We start from the raw sequence: 16,598 nt of genomic DNA, 5'->3' as shown, positions 1-16,598 counted from the left end.
TAAATAGTTGGTACTGCCTTGTTGAGACTCTTCTGCCATTTTGATTGATGAGAGTTGAAAAATGGCCCCTTTTAGAAACCGCCTGCCTCCTAGTGAGCTGAAATAACTAATTTAAAAAAAACCAGTTTTTGGAGGACTAGGTCTTTTTATAGTCTGCCTTGTCACTGCTGCCTGCCTTTCTTTTGGGGGATGGTTGCCACTCCACAGAGGGTGAAATTCGTTACCACAGTTCACCAGCCTCTTCCTCCAGCTCTTCCCTGGATGCTGCACAGCATTCCATGAGACTCGGGAGTTTTGAAATAGGTAATTCGGCTAGCTCCTGCCAGGTCAGTAGTTGTTATGGTTGAAACACTGATTCCTTACTCTACCGTCTTCTCTCAGTCCTCTCCTCTTTTAACTTCCTGAGCACATGAAATACAGTTAAAATTGTTAGAATGCCCTTGTCTATTAGTTCTGTCATCTTTGCCATTTCTGGGTTAGTTTCAATTGGTCAGTTTTTCTCTGCATTATGGGTTGTCTTTTTTCCTTCTTTGCTTGTCTGGAAATTTTTTTTGGATGGCAGACATTGTGAATTTTGCTTTATTGGATGCTGAATACTTTTGTATTCCTGTGAATATTCTTGAGCTTTGTTCTGGGATATACTTAACTTGAAAGAGTTTGATCACTACACTTAGTCTAGGACTCATTATCTCCCACTACTGGGGCAAAACTTCTCTGAGTACTCTACCTGGCTGCCCTGTGTGAGCTTTATGGATTGTTTCCTGTGATTCTTTCTGTGGTTCTTTACAGAAAAACTTCCTGGAGTGTGTTCTAGTTTGCTAATGCTGCTGGAATGCAAAACATGAGAAATGGATTGGCTTTTATAAAAGGGGGTTTATTTGGTTACACAGTTACAATCTTAAGGTCATAAAGTGTCCAAGATAAGTCATCAATAGTTGGGTACCTTCGCTGGAGGATGGCTGGTGGTGTCTGGAAGACCTCTGTTCGCTGGGAAGGCACCTGGCTGGCGTCTGCTCCAAAGTTCTGGTTTCAAAATGGCTTTCTCCCAGGATGTTCCTCTCTAGGCTGCAGTTCCTCAAAAATGTCACTCTTAGTTGCTCTTGGGGTGTTTATCCTCTCTTAGCTTCTCTGGAGCAAGAGCCTGCTTTCAATGGCCATCTTCAAACTGCCTCTCATCTGCAGCTACTCTCTCAGCTTCTGTGTATTTTTCAAAGTGCCCTCTTGGCTGTAGCAGGCTAGCTCCTTCTGTCTGAGCTTATGTAGTGCTCCAGTCAACTAATCAAGACTCATATTGAATGGGTGGGGCCACGCCTCCATGGAAATAATCCAGAGTTATCACCCACAAAGTTGGGTGGGGTGCATTTCCATGGAAACAACCTAATCCAAACGTTCCAACTTGTCTGCCCCCACAAGATTGCATCAAAGAACATGACTCTTTCTGAGGGACATAATATATACAAACCGTTACAGAGTGTCTTCACAGGCCTGTGTTTCAGTGCTTCTTGAATATTCGAGGGGACTGTTTTGCAGACTTCTGAAGTTCTCTTTGTATACAGCTCTTTCTTTTCTGATATTGGCCCCAGGAGTTCAGCTGCCTTGGCTTCTGACATCGTCTCCTCGCCTCAGGGAGGCTGTCTAACTCTGCCTGCGTTCTCCCTCCACAGGCTGATGCTTGGAAACTCTCCAGGCCACCAGCTTGGGCGGTGGTAGGGTTTGCCCCATTTCCTCCCAGATCTCAGGGGCACTTTGTTGCCTGCTGTCCAGTGTCTTGAAAGATACCATTTTAGTTGCTGGTCTGGTTTTCAGTTGTTGAAGATGAGAGGGTAAATTTGATTCACGTTAACTTCACCTTGGCTGCAAGCAAAAGTCTAGATTTTTTTAAAAAAGGAAACTAGAGGAATTGGGTACTCTCTTGTATTTGTTATAAAATGTCAATAAGTGTTTGAACGCTCTTACCTCTGTCCTGTTCAGTTTATTCTTAAAGTTGTTATAGCTTTTTAACTTTTAAAATTTTGTTTTAGCTTCCTGGAAACATTCTGTAAATAAGATAGTAATTTTTTTTAGAAACCAGAATACCAAATTTCATATTTTCATATAGTCATTATTCATTTCAATGTTTGTGATAAAGTGCTTGATCTGATTTACCAGCTTATTGAAATTTGATGCTTACGTTGATATTTTAAGCCCAGAATTTTCCAAAGGGAGGATGGTTTTGTTGAATTAACTGTTCTTTAAAATATGTCATTTAAAAATTGTTACTTCTAATTAATTTACTTCTGAGAGAAGTGTAATTCAGGAAATATCTCATAGTTGGACTGTCAGGGACGTCTATTGTGCAGGAAATAGTAAAATCCATATTTGTGTGTGTGTTCTCTTGAAGCACTTTTAATAGAACCTTTATGATTTCCTAATCATTATCAGTTAGATGTCTTTTAGATATTTGAACATCTGGCACTTTCATATGCCACATGTTGGTATCCTTAAACTGAGTTAGGATTTATGCATCAGTTGATGAACCGTCATTTTGAGTTCCTGCTTGGGGCTCTGCTTGCCTGGCAACAGGTCTGTTTCCATGGCATTGCCATTTTTGTACGACTGGTAAGGGGAGTTAGTGCAAAGGTTGTGGGGGTGGGGTTGCAGGCCCACCCCATGTCCTGCTTTAGCTAGAATAGCTGAGCTTTTTATATGCTTTTGCATATTAAGTTTTAGGGTAATAATTTTTTGTGAGAGTTTTATTGCTGTAAAAAAAGTTGGAAAACCACATTCGCTCTCTGCCTTGTTAAGGACAAGTGGCAGTACAGGAGAGAAAGAGTTGATACCAGTAATGCAAAGTGTAGATTTCACAAACATAATGCAGTTGTGACAAAGCTAATAATCATCAGGCATTCTAAAAGCACCCAACTTTTACCTTGGCTAGGCATACTTACTGGTTGACTGTTTAAATGTGTACATGTATGAAATTGGAATTATAAACTGGAAAACTGAGATGAGATGTAATTGGATGTTTTTGTGTTTTAGTTTTCCAGGAAGGCAATTCTCCTCATGGTATGTCTAATACTTTGCTTTCATATATTCTACTTTTGTGCATGTTTTTAGGAACTCATTATGTTAGAAAGTGGTAGACTGCTTATGCTTCTGGCTGTCTAAACACAGTAATTTGACTCTTTGTTACAGAATATTACACTTACATAGTTTTCCTGAATATCAATAAATTTGCTTTTTTGTTTAGGAAAAATTTGAACAGGTAGAAAAATAGAATATTAATTAATCCCATATGCCGACAACCACGTTTAAGAATTGTAAAAAGTTTGCCATATTTGCTTCATCTGGAAGAATTTGCTTTTAAATGGCACTTACACATTATAGAAAATGAAACAGTTGCATATTGGATATTATATTTATGTGGGTACCTACTATTTGTTGTGCTCATAATATGCCTGGTGTGGTTTGATAAATGCTGTGTGCTAGAGGTATGCCTGGTGCTCTGAGAGCCTGGGGTGGGCGCAGGGGGATGGGAGGGTGGTTGAAAGTTCATGTAGAAGGGAAGGCTTTCTAGAGGTGATCCTTAATGTACATTTTGAAGGGCAGATGAAGGAAAGACACTTGAGGCTGAGGGAGCTACACATTTAGATAAATCTGAGTCCCCCGGATAGAGAGGGCTTGATTATCCAGAGGAATCCTGAGTAGTTTGGTATGCTTGAAGCTTTGCTAATTGGGAAAGTGCTGGAAGAGCTTGTACATAGAAAGGATCTAGCTAAGGCATTTACTTGTTTTTTTTTTTTTAGCAGTTTTATTGAGATATAATCCACAAACCATAAAATTCATCCTTTAAAGTGTACAGTGTAGGGCTGGTGTGGTGCCTTAGCCGGAAGGGTCTGCGCTCGCTGCTGGGACTTAGGGATCTCGCAGGTGCTGCCAACATGTCTGACATTGAAGAAGCCACTAACCAATTCTTAGATGTGAGCCTTCATGCGAACCAGAGGTCTATACAGGTGACAGAAAGTTCCCTCAGAAGTGAGTCTGAGTATCTCTGAGTTACCATTGGAGCCACCATACCTACTGGTTTTGAGCAAACAGCTGCAGATGAAGTGAGAGAGAAATTAGGAACATCATGCAAAATCAGCAAAGACTGGGGCAAGATATGTTTTGACATTTCAGTGGAAAGTCTGGCTCAGGTCCATTGTCTGAGATCAGTTGATAACTTATTTGTGGTTGTTAAAGAGTGTAAAGATTACCAGTTCAAAGAAACAAAGGAAGAAGTTTTAAAGGATTTTGGACTTGGCTGGGAAGTGTCCATGGTCAGACTCTCTGAAAGTATGGAAATTCAACACCAGTTTCAAGGAAAAAAAAAAAAAGTAGAAAAATCAATTGTAATTCAAATAAAGGGAAGATTGATAATGAACAAGGATACAAAATAGATGAGAGAGATGTTAAAAAAGAGTTCACTAACAACACCTTAGATGCACATGTCTTAGACTATTACAAAACTCCAGCCATCAAAGAGGAGATATCAATGTTAGTAGGTGATTTGGCATCTTCCAAAGAAGATGAGACTGATGAAAGCTCAAGAGAAGAAACTGAGCCTCAAGTGCTGAAGTTTTGAGGCACATGCAGCAGGGCAGGTGAGAAACATTGCTTTACCTCAAATGAGGCTGCAAGAGATTTTGGGGGTGCCATTCAAGATTATTTTAAGTGGAAGGCTGACATGACAAATTTTGATGTGGAGGTTCTTTTGAATATTCATGAAAATGAAATAGTTGTGGGCATTCCACTGACAGAGTCTCCACTGAAGAAATATCATGCATTTTGGACCTACAACTCTTAGATCTACTCTTTTTTTTTTTAATTCATTTTATTGAGATACACTCACATACCACGCAGTCATACAAAACAAATCGTACATTCGATTGTTCACAGTACCATTACATAGTTGTACATTCATCACCAAAGTCAATCCCTGACACCTTCATTACCACACACAAAAAAATAACAAGAGTAATAATTCAAGTGAAAAAGAGCAATTAAAGTAAAAAAGAACACTGGGTGCCTTTGTCTGTCTGTTTGTTTCCTTCCCCCATTTTTCTACTCATCCATCCATAAACTAGACAAAGGGGAGTATGGTCCTTATGGTTTTCCCAATCCCATTGTCACCCCTCATAAGCTTTTTTATACAATCGTCTTCAGGATTCATGGGTTCTGGGTTGTAGTTTGATAGTTTCAGGTATCTACCGCCAGCTATCCCAATTCATTAGAACCTAAAAACGGTTGTCTATATTGTGCATAAGAGTGCCCACCAGAGTGACCTTTTGGCTCCTTTTGGAATCTCTCTGCCACTGAAGCTTATTTCATTTCCTTTCATTTCCCCCTTTTGGTCAAGAAGATGTTCTCCATCCCACGATGCCGGGTCTGCATTCCTCCCCGGGAGTCATATTGCATGTTGCCAGGAAGATTCACTCCCCTAGGTGACTTAGATCTACTCTAGCCTATGGGATGCTCAGGCTCTGTGCTCCTCAGTAGAACAAGGGGCCATACCAATAGCAGGGGCTACCGAATGGTCTGACTTACCATATTGCTGGTGATAATAATCCATTGGCTGTGAATAGAGCAGCATATAACATCTCATCTTTGTTGACCAAGAATCAAGTTAAAGAAAGCAAACCATCGTGGGGCTTGCCTATAGTTGCTGTTCAATGGGATATCTGCAATCTGCCATTGAGAACTGGCTCTGTGGATATTATTGTAACAGATATGCCATTTGGCAAAAGGATGGGCTCCAAGAAGAGAAACTGGGAACCTTTATCCAGCTTGCCTATGGGAAATGAGCCGTGTCTGTAGACCTGGTACAGGTACAGCTGTACTATTTACTCAGGACAAGAAATGCTTCACCAAGGCATTATCTGCAATGGGACAGGTATGGCGAAAGGTGCATACTGTCTGGGTGAATATAGGGGGTGTTCGTGCTGCAGTTTATCTTCGGAAACATACCACCCAGGCTTTTGATTATCATTCAGAACAAGATGGAGAAAGAGGAACCCCTTGGTAATGCAAAGAACGAAGATGATGTTGGAAAGGTCTGCGTGAAGAACTGGCTTTGAGGGAAAAATAGTGCAGTTTGCACTGTGTTTAAACTGTCCAGAGCTCTGTTAACAAAAGGTGTGAATGTTAATGTGATGGAATTGAAGAAAGTCTTATGAGGAAGCAGAGCTTTTCTTTGGAGCTGTAGGTAGGCAATGAGTGTTTTTCTTAAGATGCTTTAAAGATGCTTACTAAAATGCTCTAGTATTTGGGTTTGGGACTTTATGTTTTCAGACCGTCTAGCAATTTCAGTTTTCCATTGTAGCCTAAAAGAAAGGAAGAGAACATATCAGAACACCTTAGGCCGTATCTCCAGTGTCCACACAGCTTTGCTTTTCAACTGCTCAAGTTCTTGTTACCTCGTCCTAAAAAAGTGTCATTACATTTTGTGAAGTGTTTGCCCCACTTACAAGACTTGGGGGAAAGTTTACCATCTGCTTTAAATAGTAAAATCTGCATATTATTCAGATTAATACATAGAACTAAAATAGAGGACTAGAATTTAATCCCTAGGGATTGCAAAGATACTGAACTGTTAATAGTAGTACAGACCATTTCTATTTGTAAATAGAAGTAAATTTATAGATAGAAAGATGGTATGGGACCAATAAGCCAAATTAAAACAATTTTTTTTCTTTCAATACACAAAAGGTGTGTTACTTTTAAAAGCAAAACATAAAAATCTATCAAAGTAAGATCCTTTATTGGTTTATTAAAGGGACTAGAGAACAAAGTAATGTATCTTTGAGTGAAAAGTTTTACTTTTTGGGTCAGTGTAAGTTCTATTTATTTTTTTCTTTTGGATAATTTTTCACATTAGGTACTTTTCCAGTTTGAGTCCTTCCTGAGATGGTTTTGTGGAAAATGAAATAACCTCAATATTTACTCCTTGTGAAAACAGTGCCTCTCTGAGGCAAAGAGCAGTTGAGATTTTATGTGGAATTTTTTTATAGTATTCTAAGTTTATTTTGAAGTTTCTGGCTGCATTCTCTTTAGATTTTCAGTGTCGTGTTAGTAATTTAAAAGTATTACTCATATTATCTTCTAATGTCTCACTTTTAGAATAAAAAGGACACAGTACTTCCTTCCTTTTTAAGAATAAACAGTTCACATTAGTAACATAGCCAGCAGTCCCAGTTTGGTCTCTCTCTGATATACTATCCACACTTGAGCCTGAAATGGAAATAAACACATTTATAAAGGAAAAGAAACAAACCAAAAACATGAAACAAAAAACAAAACAAAAAAAAGCCAAATATAAAGTGTACAGTGTAACGGTTTTTATTGTATTCACAGTTTTGCATCCATCACCAGTCTAATTTCAGAACATTTTCATCTAGCCCAAAGAAAACCTGTACACTCATCATTCAGAATTTGTCTTATTTTCAGTGCCAAGTCTTAACAGCTCATGCCTGTTTTTGATATACATATACAAAAAATTTACACATGAACACACATATACATCCATCCTTTAATGTATTAGGAAAATAATAGTGTAATATTTTTGTCAAAAGGTAAGATATGGACTATGAGTTTTTTGTTTTTTTTTTTAATTAAATTCAGTTTTTTTTTTTTTTTTACCATACATTTATCCACAGTGTACAATCAGTTGTTCATGGTATCATCATAAAGTTGTACATGTATCACCACAATCAGCACTTGAACATACTGATTACTACAAGAAAAAAATTTTTTTTTTTTTAGCAATAAGAAAAAATGATAAAAAGAAAAATAACATGTCATGCAATACAATATACTACTAAGGACAGCAAATAACACCACTACCAAGAATCCCATATTACTCCCCTATATCCCCCTCTCATATACATTTAGCATTGGCATATTGCCTTTGTTACATTTAATGGAGGTATATTACAATGTTACTGTTGACCATAGACTCCAGTTTGCTTTGATTATGTTTTTTCCTGAATACCATCCCTTTTTCAAATTTCTACACGGTTGACATTCATTTGCTTTCCCACATGCAAAAACATTTTTATATTTGTATATTTAGTGACAGTCATCGGCCACTCCAGTTTTTGCCACGTTATACAGTCCCAGTCTTTATCATCTATCTTTACCACTGCTGTCATACATTCTCCTATCCCACTTCTTTCAGCTTTACTCACAGACATCTTTGTTCACTGTACTTACAATACCGTGCTACCATCACACAGTATTATGCTATCTATTTCTGGATCTATGCAATCAATCCTAAACATTCTGTAGTCCTTCAGCATCAAATGGCTGATCTCTGCCCTCTTTCTATCTCCTGGTCGCCTGTGTTGTCAGCTTTTAACTCCCAAAGTTTGTTCATTAATGTCTGTTCATATTAGTGAGACCATACAGAATCTGTCCTTTTGTTTCTGGCTAACTTCACTCAACATAATGTCCTCAAGGTTCATCCACATTATTACATGATCCATGTCTTTGTTCTGTCTTACAGCTGCATAATATTCCATCATGTGTATATACCACAGTTTGTTTATCCAGTCGTCCTTTGATGGACATTTGGGCTGTTTCCATCTCTTGGCAATTGTGAGTAATGCTGCAATAAACATTGGTTTACAAATGTCTGTTTGTGTCTTAAGTTTCAGTTCCTCTGAGTATATACCCAGCAATGGAATAGCTGGGTCATATGGCAAATCTATATTTAGCTTCCTGAGGAACCTCCATACTGTGTTCCAGAGTGGTTGCACCATTCTGCATTGCCACCAACAATGAATAAGTGTGCCTCTTTCTCCACATTCTCTCCAGCACTTGTCATTTTCTGTTTTTTGGATAATGGCCATTCTGGTAGGTGTGAGATGATATGTCATTGTGGTTTTGGTTTGCATTTCCTTAATAGCCAGTGAAGTTGAGCATTTTTTTCATATGCTTTTGAGCCATTTGTATTTCCTCTTCAGAGAAATGTCTGTTCATGTCTTTTGCCCATTTTTTAATTGGATTGTTTGTCTTTCTGTTATTGAGATGCAGGATTCCTTTATATATTTGGGATATTAAACCCTTATCTGATATGTGGTTTCCAAATATCATCTCCCATTGTGTAGGTTGCCTTTTTACTTTTCTGACAAAGTCCTTTGATGTACAAAAGTGTTTAATTTTGAGGAGATCCCATTTGTCTATTTGTTCTTTGGTTGCTCGTGCCTTGGGTGTGAGGTCTAAGAAACCACCTCCTTTCAGAAGATCTTTAAGATATTGCCCTACATTTTCTTCTAAGAGTTTTATGGTCTTGGTGCTAATGTTTAGGTCTTTGATCCACTTTGAGTTAATTTTGGTATAAGGTGTGAGATGGACATCCTCTTTCATTCTTTTGGAAATGGATATCCAGTTCTCCAAATACCATTTATTGAACAGGCTGCTCTTTCCCAGTTGCTTCAGCTTCACTGCCTTATCAAAGATCAGTTGTCCATAGATGTAAGGGTCTACTTCTGAACAGTCAATTCGATTCCATTGATCAGTATATCTGTCCTTATGCCAGTACCATGCTGTTTTGAGCACTGTAGCTTTGTAATATGCTTCAGAGTCAGGTAGTGTGAGACCTCCCACTTCTTTCCTCTTTCTCAAGACATTTTTGGCTATTCAGGGCACCTTACCCTTCCAAATAAATTTAGTTATTGGTTTTTCTATTTCTGTGAAGTAAGTTGTTGGGATTTGAATTAGTATTGCATTGAATCTGTAAATCAGTTTAGGTAAAATTGCCATCTTAACTATATTTAGTCTTCCAATCCATGAACATGGTATGTTCTTCCATTTTTTCAGGTCTTGTTCAATTTCTTTTAGCAGTTTCTTATAGTTTTCTATGTAAAGGTCTTTTGTGTCCTTGGTTAAGTTTATTCCTAAATACTTGATTCTTTTGGTTGCTATTGTAAATGGGATTTTTTTCTTGATTTCCTCCTCTTGTTGCACATTACTTGTGTATAGGAACACTACAGATTTTTGCGTGTTGATCTTGTAGCCTGCCACTTTGCTGTATTCATTGACTAGTTCTAGTAGCTTTGCTGTAGATTTTTCTGGATTTCCGACATATAGAATCATGTCATCTGCAAATAGTGAAAGTTTTACTTCTTCCTCTCCAATTTGGATGCCTTTTATTTCTTTTTCTTGCCTAATTGCTCTAGCTAGAACTTCCAGCACAATGTTGAATAATAATGGTGATAGTGGGCATCCCTGTCTTGTTCCTGATCTTAGAGGAAAAGCTTTCAGTCTCTCCCCATTGAGTGTGATGTTAGTTGTGGGTTTTTCATATATTGCCTTTATCGTATTGAAAAAGTTCCCTTCTATTCCTATCCTTTGAAGTGTTTTCATCAGGAAAGGATGTTGAATTTTGTCAAATGCCTTTTCTGCATCAATCGAGATGATCATGTGGTTCTTCTGCTTTGATTTATTGATGTGGTGTATTACATTAATTGATTTTCTTGTGTTGAACCAGCCTTGCATACTTGGAATAAATCCCACCTGGTCGTGGTGTATTATTCTTTTAATGTGCTGCTGGATTCGATTTGCGAGTATTTTGTTGAGGATTTTTGCATCTATATTCATTAAAGAAATTGGTCTATAATTTTCTTTTTTTGTAGTATCTTTGCCTGGTTTTGGTATTAGGGTGATGATGGCTTCATAGAAAGAGTTAGGTAGCTTTCCCTCTTCTTCAATTTTTTTGAAGAGATTGAGCAGGATTGGTACTAATTCGTTCTTGAATGCTTGGTAGAATTCACATGTGAAACCATCTGGTCCTGGGCTTTTCCTTTTTGGTAGCTTTTTGATGACTGACTCAATCTCTTTACTTCTGATTGGTTTGTTGAGGTCATCTGTTTCTTCTTGAGTTAATGTTGGTTGTTTATGCTTTTCTAGGAAGTTGTCCATTTCATCTAAGTTGTCTAGTTTATTAGCATATGGTTGCTCATAGTATCTTCTCATTATCTCCTTAATTTCTGCAGGGTCGGTAGTTATATTTCCTTTCCCATTTCTGATTGCATTTATTTGCATCTGCTCTCTCTTTTTTTTTGTTAGCCTAGCCAGTGGTCCATCGATTTTATTGATTTTCTCAAAGAACCAACTTCTGGTTTTGTTGATTCTCTCTACTGTTTTCCTGTTCTCAATTGCATTTATTTCTGCTCTAATCTTTGTTATTTCTTCCCTTCTGCTTGCTTTGGGGTTAGTTTGCTGTTCTTTCTCTAATTCCTCCAGGTGAGCAGTTAACTCTTCAATTTTTGCTCTCTCTTCTCTTTCATTTGCCTCGAGGTATTTACTAATTTCTCTTGTAATTTCTTCCTTTACCCACTGGTTTTCAAAGAGGGTGTTGTTTAGCCTCCATATGTTTGTGAATTTTATGACCTTCTGCCTTTTATTTATTTCCAACTTCATTCCATTGTTGTCTGAGAAAGTGTTTTGTATAATATCAATATTTTTAAATTTGTTGAGACTTGCTTTGTGACCCAACATGTGGTCTATCCTAGAGAATGTTCCATGAGCACTTGAGAAAAAAGTGTATCCTGCTGTTGTTGGGTGTAGTGTTCTATAAATGTCTGTCAAGTCTAGTTCGTTTATCATACAATTCAACATCTCTGTTTCTTTAGTGATCCTCTGTCTAGATGTTCTATCCATTGATGAGAGTGGTGTATTGAAGTCTCCAACTATTATTGTAGAGGTATCTATTTCTCCTTTCAGTGATCGCAGTGTTTGCCTCATGAATTTTGGGGCATTCTGGTTTGGTGCATAAATATTTATGACTGTTATGTTTTCTTGATGAATTGACCCTTTTATTAATATATAGCATCCTTCTTTGTCTCTTTTAACTGTTTCGCTTTTGAAGTCTAACTTGTCTGATATTAATATAGCTACTCCCGCTTTTTTTCTGGTTGTTGTTTGCATGAAATATCTTTTTCCAACCTTTCACTTTCAGTCTATGTTTGTCCTTGTGTCTAAAGTGAGTTTCTTGTAGACAGCATATAGATGGGTCCTGTTTTTTAATCCATTCTGCTAGTCTGTGTCTTTTTATTGGGGAGTTTAATCCATTTACATTTAGTGTTATTACTGTAAGGGCAGTACTTTCTACTATCATTTTGTTTTTTGGAATTTATATGTCATATCTTATTTTTTCCTCTCCTTTTACCTTTCCTGATAATCTTCATTTCTGCACTCTTCTCCAACTCTCTCTCTCTTGTCTTTTCCTATCAGCCTGTAGCACTGCCTTTAGTATTTCTTGTAGTGCCGATCTCTTATTCACAAACTCTCTCAGTGTCTGTTTGTCTGAAAATGTTTTAATCTGTCCCTCATTTTTGAAGGAAAGTTTTGCTGGATATAGAATTCTTGGTTGGCAGTTTTTCTCTTTCAGTATCTTAAATATATCATGCCACTGTCTTCTTGCCTCCATGGTTTCTGCAGAGAAATCTGTACCTAGTCTTATTGACCTTCCCTTGTATGTGATGGATTGCTTTTCTCTTGCTGCTTTCAGAATCCTCTCTTTGTCTTTGACATTGGACAGTCTGACCAGTAAGTGTCTTGGAGTAGGTCTATTGGGATCTACTCTATTTGGGGTACGTTGTACTTCTTGAATCTCTAATTTTCTGTTTTTTATAAGAGTTGGGAAATTTTCAGTGAATATGTCTTCTATTACTCTTTCTGCCCCTTTTCCCCTCTCTTCTCCTTCTGGGATACCCATAACACGTATATTTGTGCGTTTCATGTTGTCACTCAGCTCCCTAAGACCCTGCTCATGTTTTTCCATTTTTTTCACCAACTGTTCTTTTGTGTGTATGAATTCAAATGACCTGTTTTCCAGTTCACTGATCCTTTCTTCTGCCTGTTCAAATCTACTGTTGTGTCCCTCCATTGTGTTTTTCATCTCCTCCATTGTGGCCTTCATTCCCATGAGTTCTGCCATTTGTTTTTTTAAGTTTATGAATTCTTCTTTATGGTCAGCCAGTGTGTTCTTTATATCCTTCAGCTCTTTTGCTATATCTACCTTCATTTCATCAAATTTATTTAGCATTAGTTGCCTCCAGTCCTGTGTCTCAGCTGAGCTATTAGTTTGTTCCTTTGGCTGGTCCATGTTTTCGTGTTTCCTGGTATGGCTTGTTATCTTAAGTTGTCTAGGCATCTGATTTTCTTGATTAGTTTATTTTGGAGCTTGTTTTCTGTCTTTTACCTAGTGGTTTTCTTGTTGGTTGGCTTTGTTCTCTGGCCTCTGTTATTCAGTTCAACTTATTCTAGACCTCTAACTTAGGTTCTATTTAGTTGATCAGAATTTTTCCCCTCTTGTTTTTTCTGTTTCTTGCTCTGCCTCTATGTAACCTTTTTGTGAGTGGGTCTCCTCAGATATGATCGACCCTAGTCAGATTTTCCCAGTCTAGTGAGGCCCAGGTCTCATTGGGAGGCTATGGAGTTTTCCTGAGAATGAGACCCTCCTATGAGGCCTTTAGAATCAGTGCTTTTCCTCTCCTGTCCAGCAGGTGGCGGTAGCCAGCCCGCAGCTCCCCCACCAGTGTAAGGAGGTCTGGAGCCTTTAGCTCTCCTGGTGACTCTGATCCTGTCAGGGACGTGGCTGACTGAAGCCGGAATCTGAATTCCAGCCCCTGGGGTCTGAATTCCCAGAAGGAGGACTGCCAGTTGAGCTGGACCTCCCTCCACTCTCCCAATCCTCAGAACTCCAGTTGTCTCTCAGAGGCACTATTGCCTTCTCCTCTCTCCTCTTTGGGGCATCTCCAGCTAGATTCCTTGGTCAGCCTGAGTTGCCAATTAAAGACGGGGGTGGAGGCCTTCAGTAGTGAATACGGAATTCAAAGACACTGTGGGTACTCTGTCTCCCCCAAGCCCAGCCCAGTCCCCCAACCTGGGCTTTCCGATAGAAAATAACCACATATATTACTTTTAGATTTAAAAAAAAATAGAAAAGAAAAACAAGAAAAAGAAAAAAGAAAAAAAAAAAAAGAGTCTCTTTTAAAAGTCTTTCCCCAGCCTGGAAGTTTTGTCAGTGTCAGAATAGAGCATTTAAAGATATGCTTTGGGCTATTGTCTGATAATTACTCTCCAAAAGCTTCAGTTCCACCCCTGCCGGGGGCTATTGAAATGCAAAAAGATAAGGGATCAGTGAGAAGCCAGAAGGGACAAAATGTAGGGGAAAAAAAAATGGCTTTTTTGGAGTCTGGGAATGGGTGCCCGCTTTTACGTGCCCCCACTTCTCGGAGCCCAGCCCTTCTTTAGCACCCCAGCTCCCAAAGTTAGTTAATTAATTTGTTGATTAATTCTGCAGTTGAGGCTGGGTTGAGCCTCCCTTCTTGCCCTCAGCAGATTGCTGTTTTTTGGTGTTGTTTTTTCCCCCCTTTCAGGGAGCCGGCAGCAAGACAGTCTGTGAGGTCTGGGTGGGGAGGGGCGCCAGACCCCGGTCCGGGGAACTTACAATGTTCGCTGCGATCTCAGCTTTTCCTCCAATTCCAAACTTGCGTCCAGTGTGCGACTGGTTACTGGAGACCCCGAAAACACTGTTTCATATAGTTCTTGGGTAATTGCCAGCTGCTCTAGGGGAGAGACGAAATTCTGCTCCTCACCACTCTGCCATCTTGCCCCGTCTCCAGTTTTATTTTTAATAGACATAAAGGTAGGCTGGGATGCAGGGGTTCAGTCTTAAAAACCAAATTGGGTGTTGGTACGCAGGGTAAAAGTAGAGTGGCATGCTGCAAAACCAGACTCTGGCCCCCTCCTCACTGTGGATCCAAGCCAGGGGTCGGCCTAAACTGGCATCTCCCTTGAGAAGAATTGGGCCCAACAGAGAAGCTGGGACTAGAGTAATGATGCCATCCGGGAGACGCTGCTGAACGCCCTAAGTTAGGGCCCGACGAAGTGTCTGGGAGGTTAAGGGAGGAAGAAATTACTTTCACCTGTGGAAATCAGGAACCGGCTTCATGGAGGAGAGGTGATAAAAAGAGGAAAATGTTCAATGTGAAAAGGGGGAGCAGGCTTTCGAAGAAGAGGAAACAAAATAAGCAAAGGCAGGGAGGCTTTTCGAAACGTCAAGAAGGATGTTGGGCAGAGCTGGCCTTTGTTTTTTTTTTTAATTAAATTCAGCTTTATTGAAATACATTCACACACCATACAATCATCCATGGTATACAATCCACTGTCCACAGTATAACATAGTTATGCGTTCATCACCACAATCTATCTCTGAACATTTTCCTTACATCAGAAAGAAACAGAACAAGAATAAAAAATAAAAGTGAAAAAGGACACCCAAATCATCCCCCCATCCCACCCCATTTGTCCTTTAGTTTTTATTCCCATTTTTCTCCTCATCCATGCACTAGACAAAGGGGGTATGATCCACAGGGTCTTCACAATCACACTGTCACCCCTTGTAATCTACATTATTATATAATTGTCTTCAGGAGTCCAGACTGCTGGGTTGGAGTTTGGTAGTTTCAGGTATTTACTTCTAGCTATTCCAATACATTAAAACCTAAGAGGTGTTATCTATATAGTGCATAAGAATGTCCACCAGAGTGACCTCTCGACTCCATTTGAAATCTCTCAGCCACTGAAACTATTTCGTCTCATTTTGCATCCCCCTTTTGGTCAAGAAGATACTCTCAGTCCCACGATGCTGGGTCCACATTCATCCCCGGGAGTCATATTCTGCATTGCCAGGGAGATTTACACCCCTTGGAGTCGGGTCCCACGTAGTGGGGAGGGCAGTGAGTTCACCTGTTGAGATGGCTCAGTTAGAGAGAGAGAGGGCCACATCTGAGCAACAAAGAGGTACTCGGGGGGAGACTCTTAGGCACAATTATATGCAAGTTTAGCCTCTCCTTTGCAGTAACGAGCTTCATAAGTGCATGTCCCATGATCGAGGGGTCAGCACATCAAACTGCCAGTCCCAGTGTTTGTGACAACATCAACAGCGGTCCAGGTGAGGAAGTCCGACAATTCTGCACCTTCTCCCAGATTCTCAGGGCTGGGGAGGGGGAGGCTGTAAATATATTTTTTTCTTATCTGCCCAAATTACTCTGGGATGTGTCACTATTTCACTCCAGCCTATACTAACCTACCGTATCGCACTTCCTATTCAAAGTTCCATGCAATTGTGGTGTTTGAACAAATCGACTGTAGAGTTGTACTGTTTAGAAAATTTAGATCCTGTACCGAATAGATATCTCTTCCCTTGGTCTCATATGGAAGTTGAAGTTTTAAAACACAATCAGTTTCAACCTTTACCCTTTGGCCTGGCTTGCCCTGGTGTTAACCAGACCTGCTTCATTCATATCACTAATTGAAGTCTGGGCTCTTTTTCAGCTTTTTTTTTTTTTTGACAGTGGCTGTGTGCACTAATACTGACATTCATATCTGCCGAGCTCTAGCTCTGAGTTTCAGGTGTCTCAGAGATATGCATTGTTCCAGAGACCAATCAGGTTATACGCTAGGGGATCAGCATCTCAAAGTTTAGAGATAGGCATTACAATTCAGGGATAGAGTTAACTGCTGTAAGAGCTTACAATCTAGGGACTATTACAATTATTATGTCCACGTTA

At 39.3% G+C, this 16,598-nt stretch overlaps 1 protein-coding gene and 1 pseudogene across 1 annotated transcript in view; both read left to right on the top strand.

Moving 5' to 3' along the window:
* RCOR1 (REST corepressor 1) overlaps nucleotides 1-16,598 on the top strand; it is a 172,615-nt gene that overhangs the window by 19,115 nt on the left and 136,902 nt on the right.
* LOC119531054 lies at nucleotides 1,484-7,573 on the top strand (annotated as a pseudogene).

This window comes from Choloepus didactylus, chromosome 4, assembly GCF_015220235.1.
Source record: "Choloepus didactylus isolate mChoDid1 chromosome 4, mChoDid1.pri, whole genome shotgun sequence".
Lineage (NCBI taxonomy): Eukaryota > Metazoa > Chordata > Mammalia > Pilosa > Megalonychidae > Choloepus > Choloepus didactylus.
This window is presented reverse-complemented; position numbering and strand designations above follow the sequence as displayed.